At 42.2% G+C, this 12,172-nt stretch overlaps 1 long non-coding RNA gene across 3 annotated transcripts in view; it reads right to left on the bottom strand.

Annotated features, from left to right (window-relative positions):
* The window catches only part of LOC145512229 (uncharacterized), a 42,938-nt gene that overhangs the window by 17,928 nt on the left and 12,838 nt on the right, over positions 1-12,172 (bottom strand). For all 3 annotated transcript variants that reach the window (XR_014058420.1, XR_014058419.1, XR_014058417.1), the window contains one exon: positions 6,549-6,723. This is a non-coding gene — a long non-coding RNA (uncharacterized LOC145512229). The remainder of the gene's footprint in view (positions 1-6,548; positions 6,724-12,172) is intronic.

Raw genomic sequence — 12,172 nt, 5'->3', positions numbered from 1 at the left:
GTTAGGTGGAAGAGTCTCAGACTTTGGGGCGGCTTAAGAAAACTGCCAGCTCAATAAGCAGCTCCCGCACCAAGTTCACACAACAGAACTTCAATGTGGGGTAGCAAGCATGAGGATTAGCATACCCTCCATGCTAGGTCATTGCCAGGGACTGCCCTGGAATTGCATATAAAGCTTAGGGCAAAAACTCCAGTAGCTCCTCAAGGCCCTAGAGCCAGAGGCTGTCAGTTCACTGCTCTCCTCATAGGGATGTCAAGTTCTTTCTTACAAGCGGATCCAAGTGGCATACCTCCATGGCCATCACAACAGGTTTTAGCAACATTTCCATCAATAAATGTTATGTTATTTTAAATTAATGCAAAGCATATATATCATAATCATTTTAAACATGTAGAAAAATATAAAAAGGAAAGGAAATAGCTGCTATCGCACTAGAGATTTTCTATGTATAACATATACAAATAGGATCATGCTGTACATACTGTTTGAGTTAAAATGGTCATCTGAGTTAAATTCACCCATTCCAGTCCATTTTAGTTCACTGGTTCCTAAAATGTCGATGTTCACTCTTGCCATCTCCTGTTTGACCACTTCTAATTTGCCTTGATTCATGGACCTAACATTCCAGGTTCCTATGCAATACTGCTCTTTACAGCATTGGACTTTACTTCCATCACCCATCACATCCACAGCTGGAGGTTGTTTTTGCTTTGGCTGCATCTCTCCATTCTTTCTGTAGTTATTTATCCACTGATCTCTAGTAGCATATTGGGCACCTACTGACCTGGGGAGTTCATCTTTCAGTGTCTTATCTTTTTGCCTTTTCATACTGTTCATGGGGTTCTCAGGGCAAGAACACACTGATAATAGCAAACACCCTCTTCCAGCAACACAAAAGAAGACTCTACACATGGGCATCACCAATGGTCAATACCAAAATCATATTGATTATATTCTTTGCAGCCAAAGATGGAGAAGCTCTATACAGTCAGCAAAAACAAAATTGGTAACTGACTGTTGCTCAGATCATAAACTCCTTATTGTAAAATTCAGACTTAAATTGAAGAAAGTAGGGAAAACCACCAGACCATTCAGGTATGACCTAAATCAAATCCCTTATGATTATACAGTGGAAGTGACAAATAGATTCAAGGGATTAGATCTGATAGACAGAGTGCCTGAAGAACTATGGATGGAGGTTCATGACATTGTACAGGAGGCAGTGATCAAGACCATCCCCAAGAAAAAGAAATGCAAAAAGGCAATATGTTTGTCTGAGGAGAGCTTACAAATAGCTGGGGAAAGAAAAGATGCAAAAGGCAAAGGAGAAAAGGAAAGATATACTCATTTGAATGCAGAGTTCCAAAGAATAGCAAGGAGAGATAAGAAAGCCTTCCTCAGTGATCAATGTAAAGAAATGGAGGAAAACAATAGAATGGGAAAGACTAGAGATCTCATCAAGAAAATTAGAGATACCAAGGGAACATTTCATGCAAAGATGGGCACAATGAAGGACAGAAATGGTATGGACCTAACAGAAGCAGAAGAGATTAAGAAGAGGTGGCAAGAATACACAGAAGAACTGTACAAAAAAGATCTTCATAACCAGATAATCAAGATGGTATGATCACTCACCTAGAGCCAGACATCCCCCCCCAGTTACCCCTCCCCCAAATCACCCCCTCCACACACACACATCAGAATTCCCTTCTGGCTGCAGTGGCGAGGACTGGCTCAGTTCCCTTCCTGCCCAGGAGACTAGAAAACATGGTCCTGGGATCCCTGCTTGACAGCATCCAGTGGGCAAGCTGGCTGACCAGCAGGAAAGCATTGCTGCCGGGTGGGCAACTGTGAGTGTGTCCTATTGTGCGAAGCACAAGTCCTGGTGCCAGGTATCCCAGTGAGACACAAAACAAGTACAAGGCATGGTTTCCATGGAGCTCAGTATCAGTCAAGTGCAACCAAAATGATGGTGCTAACTGTGATTTAGAAAAGAAATGAAAGGGTGAAGAGCCCAGTATGTGCTAGAATAGTTGGAACAGACTTTTAGAAGTAATGAGAACAGAGCAGGAGCCTTAAATGGATGGTGGGATTTTTCTATTGTAGTAAAAGACACACAGAGGAAATAGAGGAAAACAATAGAATGGGAAAGACTAGAGATCTATTCAAGCAAATTAGAGATACCAAGGGAACATTTCATGCAAAGATGGGCACGATAAAGGACAGAAATGGTATGGACCTAAGAGAAGCAGAAGATATTAAGAAGAGGTGGCAAGAATACACAGAAGAACTGCACAAAAAAGATCTTAACGACCCAGATAACCACAATGGTGTGGTCATTCACTGAGAGCCAGACATCCTGGAGTGTGAAGTCAAGTGGGCCTTAGGAAGCATCACTACGAACAAAGGTAGTGGAGGAGACAGAATTTCAGATTAGCTATTTCAAATCCTAAGGTGATGCTGTTCAAGTGCTGCACTCAGTATGCCAGCAGATTTGGAAAACTCAGCAGTGGCCACAGGACTGGAAAGAGGTCAGTTTTCATTCCAATCCCAAAGAAGAGCAATGCCAAAAAATGTTCAAACTACCACACAATTGCACTCATCTCACACACTAGTAAAGTAATGCTCAAAATTCTCCAAGCCAGGCTTCAACAGTACATGAACCGTGAACTTCCAGATGTTCAAGCCAGATTTAGAAAAGGCAGAGGAACTAGAGATCAAATTTCCAACATCCATTGGATCATCAAAAAAGCAAGAGAGTTCCAGAAAAACATATACTTCTGCTTTATTGACTATGCCAAAGCCTTTGACTGTGCGGATCACAATAAACTGTGGAAAATTCTGAAAGAGATGGGAATACCAGACCACCTGACCTGCCTCCTGAGAAATCTGTATGCAGGTTAAGAAGCAACAGTTAGAACTGGACATGGAACAATAGACTGGTTCCAAATCAGGAAAGGAGTACGTCAAGGCTATATATTGTCTCCCTGCTTATTTAACTTATATGCAGAGTACATCATGAGAAATACTGAGCTGGATGAAGCACAAGCTGGAATCAAGATTGCCAGGAGAAATATCGATAACCTCAGATATGCAGATGACACCACCCTTATGGCAGAAAGTGAAGAAGAACGAAAGAGCTTCTTGATGATAGCGAAAGTGGAGAGTGAAAAAGTAAGCTTAAAACTCAACATTCAGGAAACTAAGATTATGGCATCTGGTCCCATCACTTCATGGTAGATAGATGGGGAAACAATGGAAACAGTGAGAGACTTTACTTTGTTGGGCTCCAAAATGACTGCAGATGGTGACTGCAGGCATGAATTAAAAGACGCTTGCTCCTTGGAAGAAAAGCTATGACCAACCTAGACAGCATATTAAAAAGCAGACATATTACTTTTCCAACAAGTGTCTGTCTAGTCAAACCTATGGTCTTTCCAGTAGTCATGTATGGATGTGAGAGCTGGACTATAAAGAAGGCTGAGCGGTGAAGAATTGATGCTTTTGAACTATGGTGTTGGAAAAGACTCTTGAGAGTCCCTTGGACTTCAAGGAGATCCAACCAGACCATCCTAAAGGAAATCAGTCCTGAATATTCATTGGAAGGACTGATGCTGAAGCTGAAACTCCAATACTTTGGCCACCTATGTGAAGAACTGACTCATTGGAAAAGACCCTGATGCTGGGAAAGATTGAAGGCAGGAGGAGAAGGGGATGACAGAGGATGAGATGCTTGGATAGCATCATCAACTCTATGGACATGAGTTTGAGTAAGCTTCAGGAGTTGGTGATGGACAGGAAAGCATGGTGTGCTACAGTCCATGGGGTCACAGAGTTGGACATGACTGAGCTACTGAACTGACTGACTGGCTGTACATACTGTCTTTATCCTTTTTACACTGAATATGTAAACATATTCATGTTCCCTTTTAATTTACATAAGTCTATATATTTTCTAAGGCTTCCCTGATAGCTCAGTTGGTAAAGAATCCACCTGCAATGCAGGAGACCCTGGTTCTATTCCTGGGTCGGGAAGATCTGCTGGAGAAGGGATAGGCTACCCACTCCAGTATTCTTGGGCTTCCCTTGTGGCTCAGCTGGTAAAGAATCCACCTGCAACGCTGGAGACCTAGGTTCAATCCCTGGGTTGAGAAGATCCTCTGGAGAAGGGAAAGGCTACCTATTCCAGTTTAACGATGGCATAGAGCTCCTTTGTATGAATGTACGTTGATTTGTTTAAGTGTTTTCCTATGGATCAGCATTTTGGATGTTCCAATTTGTAACTATAGGTATCACTGCAGTGACAATCCTGGCACACGTGCCCTGTTCTCAGAGGTCTCCAGGGACTCCAGAGCCTGCCTCAGTGGTTCTCTCTGATGCTGTATAATCTTGACAGGATGTTACCCTACCCTGGGGCTCCCCTGAAATGTTGCCAAGGGTGCAGAGTGCAAAAATAAGGGCCCCGCCACAAAAGAAAGGCAACTGTGCCAGTTGGCTCAGAGAGCCCTTGTGGGACAAAGAGGCAGGACCAGTATCATGGCCCAGGAAAACCAAATTCCTTTCCTCCTGGTGTGTTCATGGCCCTACTGAGAGCTGTTTATTTTATTTTGTTGTCTTTTTTTATATCCACCTGCTGCTTTCAGAGGTTTAGCTCCCCCAGTTCCAATGAAGGAGAATTAGGGAAAGACATCCTCAGAGGTGGAGGACAATTGACAGCCTTTCTAAGAGTGGCTTTTCTAGCCTTCACCAGAACACATTCTCTCTAAAGCGCGGCATGAACAATCACCGTATCTCCAGTTTCCATGGTGACTTGCAAGGCTAACTCCCATGGGGAGCCCAAAACATGCTACATCTTTCCCTCCAACCCTCTCAGGTACCAGGACAGAACTGAGGCACCAACAGAGGCTGGGGATTGGTGCAGCCGAAGTCAGAGACCAGAAGCCACAGAGAATGAGAAGGAGAATACAAGTCGGAGTCTGGGCTTTTTTGTTTTCTTACAAACAAACTTCATTTCTGCATTTGTCACCATTCTCCTGCTCTTACTATTTTCTCCCCCATTATTTCAGAGGTTTCTCCCTCCCCTTCTTCCTGGCATTGGTAGTAAGTTCCTGGGCTTATACAGTGTCAGGTGGGAGAATTCTTAGCCATTCTCAGTCTTTGTTGTATGTCCACTGACATCTGCTGAGCTGAGTATCACCTCTGCTGACCCCTCACAGATGTCTGCTGAGACCTGTATACACCCCATCTGCTGGGCAGAACATAGTCCACACTGGTCACTCTGCATCCTTTCCTTCTTAGTTTCCTGGATTTTCTACATTTTCTGCTTAAATGTGCTGCTTTTGAAATTAGAGAAAAAAGTTATTAAAATATTGTCATTTAAATGTATCTTTAGTATTGCTGCATGCTGCTTTTCTGTCTTAAAAAGTGTGGTCCTGGGGTAGGAAACAGGCAGGGTTTAGAATAAGTTCTAGGTGAAAGTTATCACTTGAAAGCAAAACTGGACAATTAAACCTGTGATAGATGCAAAACAAACCCTTGGGCAAGGCTCTGGTTCCATAGAGGAGCCCTGGAATTATGTGCAGGAAGGTGTGACCAGAATGTGACTGAAAGCAAACAGAACTGCCCTGCCTGTGGCTTTCTAGTCCACTCAGCTAAGGCAGGGCTATGCTATAAGGGCAATGAATCCAATGCAGGCTGGATCAGAGGAATGTACAGCCTTCCAAGGAGAAACTTGACTACAAATATGCAGATAAACAAATGTACTCCCTGTTTCCACTCCCTCCAAATGGATTCCTGATTTGTAGACAATGATTACTGTAGCCAAAAACATTTTTGTTCTGTGTGCCTGATATTGTCCAGAGAAGGGAATGATCTAGCCAGCCCGCACAAATGTCCTGGTTTTGTTGACTGGCCCTAGTGTGGAAATGGGTCTTTTAGACTAATGAAGTTTGATAGTGACACTGTCCATTAAGATAAACCCATCGGTTACAAACCTTTCTAGAAAGCAATATTGCAAGTTGTATCAGGAGCCTTTAAGAAATCTGTACACTTTGATCCAGCAACTCCTCTTCTAATAATTGTCAGAAATTCAAACACAGATTTATGCACAATGGTGTGCATTATCCAAAGTGGTGAAAAAATGGAAACAATCTCAGTGTTTGACAATAACGGAAGATTAAATACTGGTGTACCCATACATTGGATGAGCATGAAACCATTAAAAATGATTTTCAAATAACTATATTGGCAATGAAAAATGTTCATAGTATAATGAGTTTAAGAATTAGGATTCAGAGCTGTGTATAACATATTATTTTAATTTTATAAAATGATTACATGCATATTCCTAAGTAAAATATTAAAAAGAAATATATCAACTCTTTAGATATTCATAGCTGGTGATTATTATTTTCTTCTTCATATCCTTCACCAGAGAGACAGTTTTTTTTGTTATTTGTTTGTAAAAATAATTGGATCTACTTGTTATTTTACCAAGCACACTAGTTTATGGCCTACCTAGATAGCATATTTAAAAGCAGAGACATTACCTTGCCAACAAAAGTCCGTCTAGTCAAGGCTATGGTTTTTCCAGTGGTCATGTATGGATGTGAGGGTTGGACGGTGAAGAAAGCTGAGCGCCGAAGAATTGATGCTTTTGAACTGTGGTGTTGGAGAAGACTTTTGAGAGTCCCTTGGACTGCAAGGAGATCCAATCAATCCATCCTAAAAGAGATCAATCCTGGGTGTTCATTGGAAGGTCTGATGTTGAAGCTGAAACTCCAATACTTTGGCCACCTCATGCGAAGAGTTGACTCATTGGAAAAGACCCTAATGCTGGGTAGGATTGGGGGCAGGAGGAGAAGGGGACGACAGAAGATGAGATGGTTGGATGGCATCACCGACTTGATGGACATGGGTTTGGGTAGACTCCGGGAGTTGGTGATGGACAGAGAGGCCTGGCGTGCTGCAATTCATGGGGTCGCAAAGAGTCGGACACGACTGAGCGACTGAACTGAACTGAACTGACACTAGTTTATCTTATGACGGTAATTTGGAATCCAGAGATATAATAGGAAACACATATACCCAGGTAGTTATAGAGTTTAGACAAGTTACTTCATTTTTCTATACCTGAGTTTCTTTATTTATATAATGGGGATGATAATATTTACCTCCCATGGCTATTTTGATTATTTAATAAGGTGAATATAAAGTGATGAGCACATAGTAAGTGAATTCTTTCCCCTGGTCTCCCCAACCCCCTCTTCTGTTTTAATTGGACCAATAGGAAGTAATAAAAGAATGTATCTAGATCTATATACTGTCCTATTATTCATTATAAATTAATTGAATGACTTGATAGTTGTGGTTTTTAAAAGCAAACGTTTTAAAAAGGAAGAAAATCTTTGTGCTTGAGGAAGATGGCACGTAACAAGAGGAGGTTTCAGAAAGAACATTCAGGTTCTTAACTTGTATTTTCATCTGTCTCCCTATCAAGAAGAAATGCCATCAAACCAGACTGGAGGACACTGAAGGCCAAGATGGGAGTGCAGATAGCAGGAAACCACTCTAACCAAATACACAAACTGGACTCCACCTCCCCTTTGGCTGCAACATGAAGAGAAAAGTTACATTCCATGGGAGGCCACTGTTCAAATATTGCATAAGTGCCTTTGAACTGGTTGAATTTCTCTTGAACCCCTTAAAACCACACTGAGAGCATTGAGGGTCAGGGGGGTGGAGATGGGAGAGGATTTGGGAGGAAGAGGTCTTTGGAGAAAATGGTTTGTGTGCTATGGGTACTTTCCCTTCATCCAGCTAGAGAGAGAGGAAGGCTTCAAAGGAGAGCAGTTAGAGAGAAGAGGCTGAGGATGGGACACAGGAAATGGGGGGTCTGATTCCTGACTGAAAAATCTAAAGAATGATAAGGCTTGACACACTTGCCAGGCACAGGGAGTGAAAAGCTAGTTTACAAAAGTACCAGAGAAGAGCTTCCCTGCTCTCAAGACTTCTCAGCACCATCCTACCCCAGAGGAGTCAGAATTCCAGGTTTGCACACTCACGTAGGAGGAAAGGGTAAAAAAAGTAGATTTCTGGGACTTCTCTGGTGGTACAGTGGATAGGAGTCTGCCAATGCAGGGTTCACAGGTTCTATCCCTGGTCTGGGGAGATTCTCGGAGCAGCTAAGCCTGTGCACCACAGCTACTGAGTCCTTGCTCTAGAGCCCCCAAGACACAATTACTGAAGCCTGCATCCCTAGAGCCTATGCTCCGCAACAAGAAAAGCCACCACAATGAGAAGCCTGTGCATCACAACGGAGAGCAGGCCCACCTTGCTGCAACTAGAGAAAGACCACAAAGCAATGATGACTCAGCACAGCCAAACAAACAAACAAACAAAAAAACCATCATTAAAAAAAAAGAAGATGCCTAACGCACAGTGTGACCAGCTGTAACCTTTCTGCCTACAGCAGGCCCAGGCTTATGAGGAAGATTCAATTTGAAACAAAGCTCACAGTTCTGTTCCTTACATAGGATTATATTTCTGCATCAAAATGGAGACTGTACTTTGGTGACTTAAGGTGATTATTGAGCTTTCATTTATCATGAGTAATCAGAAAAGTCATGCAACTGATGAATTTTCAACCACAAACAGCAGAAGGATATCCCCCACTGGATTAATTTTAAGGGACAGATGGAGACAACATAAAGTTGCTTTCCACTTATATCCCAGAAGTTCACTTAGACCAAATACACTACCCAGCTTGCTTAAGTGAGTTTAAGTCAACTGTCCAGACAAATGAGCTCCCAGATGGCCACAAGAGTCACCTGTAAAATCTTTGCGATGTCCTGGAAAATTGAGAGCATAGCCAAAAGAATGAAAATGTCCTGATTTTTAAATGGGGTGATAGATGAAATTTACAACTTAGTTGATGAGTGCCACCAGCACCAACAAAAATCTTGATGGGATTATTAAACAGGTGGTTTCCAGAGTACTTTAAAAAGAAAGTGTTTGCCAGGAACTAGTGCAGAGTCACTAAGAACAAGTCTAACCTCATTTCTTTTTTCATATGAATTATTAGATTAGTGGGTCAGGAGGGTGTAATAGGCTCAGTGTCTTATTTCTGTGAGGAATTTTAGTGAATCCCTCCTGATTCTCTTGTGCAAAACTGGAGACCTGTCAGCGGGGACTGAGAGGTAGATTTATAGTCAGTTGAACAATTGTTCTCCAAGTGTGTTGATGAATGAATCCCTGTCACCCTGGATTGGGGGGAGGGGGGTCTCTGGCGGCGTTCCAATGGGCTTTGTTCTGGCTCTGTCCAGGTTAATATTTTTTATTAATAACTTGGAAGATGACATAGAAGCCAATTTTATCAAAAGCGTGGAAGACACTAAGGCAAAAGAGATAGTGAACACACATGAAAGACTATAAATTTTTAAAATTTGCAGTCATATCTGCTGACACATTTTGGAAATGAAGGTTGAAATAGCAGCAACCAGGGCAAAACCTGCTGAGGGCTGATTTAAGCTCAGTTTTTTCACCCTCTTGGACAAACTCTAACTTGCACAGCCTGCTCATGCTGGGGGCTCTGTTGGTTAGCTACTTCTCTATGCCACTGTGCCCAGGGTCAGCCTCTACCTTATTCTCCTCATTAACTTAATGACACCCCAGTTCCTCCCCACAAATGAGTCCCGACATTGCCAAACAAACCCCACTGCTGCACTTGAGCTCCATCAAGACCTTCCCAGCTCAGGCCCCCGCGCTGGCTCAGCCACGTTTTAGCTCTCTGGGCAACCTGCCAGCTTGTGGCCCATTATAAGTCCCCCAGAGCTCTGTGAACAGGGCAAAAAATTCCTCTCCCTCCTTCCACCAAGTGTCTACTTGTTCCAACATCCTAATCCCATATATCCCTGCTCATAAATATATGAGTCCTTCCCACTAGAATGAAATCTCACAGGGATGAATGTCAATTCTGCATTGTTTATAAGTTCAATTACACCAGTCGGAATGGGGGAGACTTATCTTGACAAGAATCTCCATTGGGCCTTTGGGCCAATTTGCCTGAGACCAATTTGCCTAAAGTCAATTTGCTTGAAGTTCCAGGTATTGAAAATGTGTATCTTAAGAGCACATTTGTGGCTCTTAAGAATAAAGTCACTCTGTCTCTATAAAGCATTTTAAGTGTTGGATGATTCCTCCTATTGTACTATGTTTAAATATATTATGAATTTGCAAGCAAACTTTAAGGAATTTCTTTAAAAAAAAAAAAATTTGTGTATTTTTGGCTGCTCTGAGTCTTCGTTGCTGCGAGAGCTTCTCTAGTTGCAGAGAGTGAGGGCTACTCCCCTGTTGCAGTGAAGAGGCTTCTCATTGCAGTGGCTTCACTTGTGGAGCATGGGCTCTAGGTGTGCGGGCTTCAGTAGTTGCGGGTTTAGTTGCTCTGCAGCATGTGGTATCTTCATGGACCAGGGATCATGTTTCCTGCGTTGGCAGGCAGATTCTTAACCACTGGACCACCAGGAAGTCTAGAACTTCTACTAGTTGTACTTCATATTTCTATAAGTTATCTTTAAACTTATCATACATCACTTGGCAGATTCTGTTAGTGTTCTACACCTAGGTATAGACCCTAGAGGAAGCCAGCATCTTTTCACACAAAAAGACTTGTACAACACATATAAGCAAAAAAGTTCATTCCTGTTTTATTCATAATAACCAAACATTGGAAATAACACAAGAATCCATTGACACAAGAAAAAACAAACTCAGTTACATAGATACAATGAATTACTACTCAGAGGGGAAAAAAAAGAATTAACCACTGATCATGCAACAACATGGATTAATCTCAAAAACATATTGAACACAAGAAGCCAGGAATGCATGGATATGATTCCATTCATACGAAGTTCAAGAAGAGGCAAAGTTAAAATATGGTGGAAGAACTAGTATGGTTATTATCAGGGAGTAGGAATTGACTGGGAAGGAGCATAAATGAATTTTATGGGAGTAAAAAAGAATTCTATGCCTTGATCTGGGAAGTGGCCACATATGCAAAAAGTCACACACACACACAAAGTCATCAAGGTCTATTCTTACTCCTCGTGCATTTTACTATGTATAAAGTAACACCTCACTAAATTATTGCTTACATTTCTTTATATTTGATATGTAAGTTTCCACTCAAAAGCACACTGAGTTTGAATATTTTTACCTCTGGTTTGAGGTTTTGTTAAGTTTTTACATGCTTTTTGGGGTGCAATTTTAATTTTGAATGCAAACAAACACACCTTCAGTTTGGCACCTGTTTAGTGAGCTTGCTTCATTTGAATAGTAGATGTGTGCTCCCTCCCTCAGCATATTCAACTCCATGACAGCTTAGTTTTCATAACTTCTAATTGGGAAAGTCATGCTGGGTGATGGATCTGAACATACACATCAGCACACAGCATCCTGAGTTCAGGTAATTGTGGATCTTTGCTTCTGGGATTGAGCCACAAACAATTTTCTACAAAATGTCCTCAGTCTTCATGCCCTTGCCCAAAATAGACAGCTCTTAGCCACCCACCTCCTATGCTGATCCTAATGGATGGTTGACAGGCACCAGCTGGTGTTTTGCTTCCATATTCCTGTGCATTTGGAGCAAGGCCAGCACATTGGGCAGGCTTTGAGCAATTCTAACTGCCTTGAGGTTGCCAGAGTAATGTAGGGGTTGAACTCCTTGTACCATCTCTCGGGTTGTTTTGGTGTGGTCAGAGAGCAGGCCCTGTAGGCCCCACCTGGATGCTCATTCCAGGTCACCCAACTTCTCCTAGGATGGGAGAACCTTATATAAGCAGCAGCCCAACCCTCCATCCTTTCTCCTTAACCCTAATGTCAAATACAGCCCACATGTAAGTACAATCAGAATATCCCTCAGTAAATATTCACTGGAAGCTTTGTTAATGCATGTACAGTGTTGCTATGGGCAATGCTTGGTCAAATCCCCAACTGGAGCCCGGGGCCCCGTTTCTAGCCATGTAACATTTTTTCCCTTCTTAGGGGAAGGGAGGGTATTAATAGATTATACCTATTGTTCTTAAGCAAAGCAGGCTGAGTCCCAGTGCTCTTTTTTGTTAAGATAGCTGCCTGGGAGTCCTGAGGACAATGAGCATTATCCACTAATCCTTTG

Source organism: Giraffa tippelskirchi, chromosome 7 (genome assembly GCF_054371585.1).
Source record: "Giraffa tippelskirchi isolate mGirTip1 chromosome 7, T2T-mGirTip1v1.2.pri, whole genome shotgun sequence".
NCBI lineage: Eukaryota > Metazoa > Chordata > Mammalia > Artiodactyla > Giraffidae > Giraffa > Giraffa tippelskirchi.
Note: the sequence above shows the minus strand (reverse complement) of the source record. Positions and strands in the feature narration are given on the sequence as shown.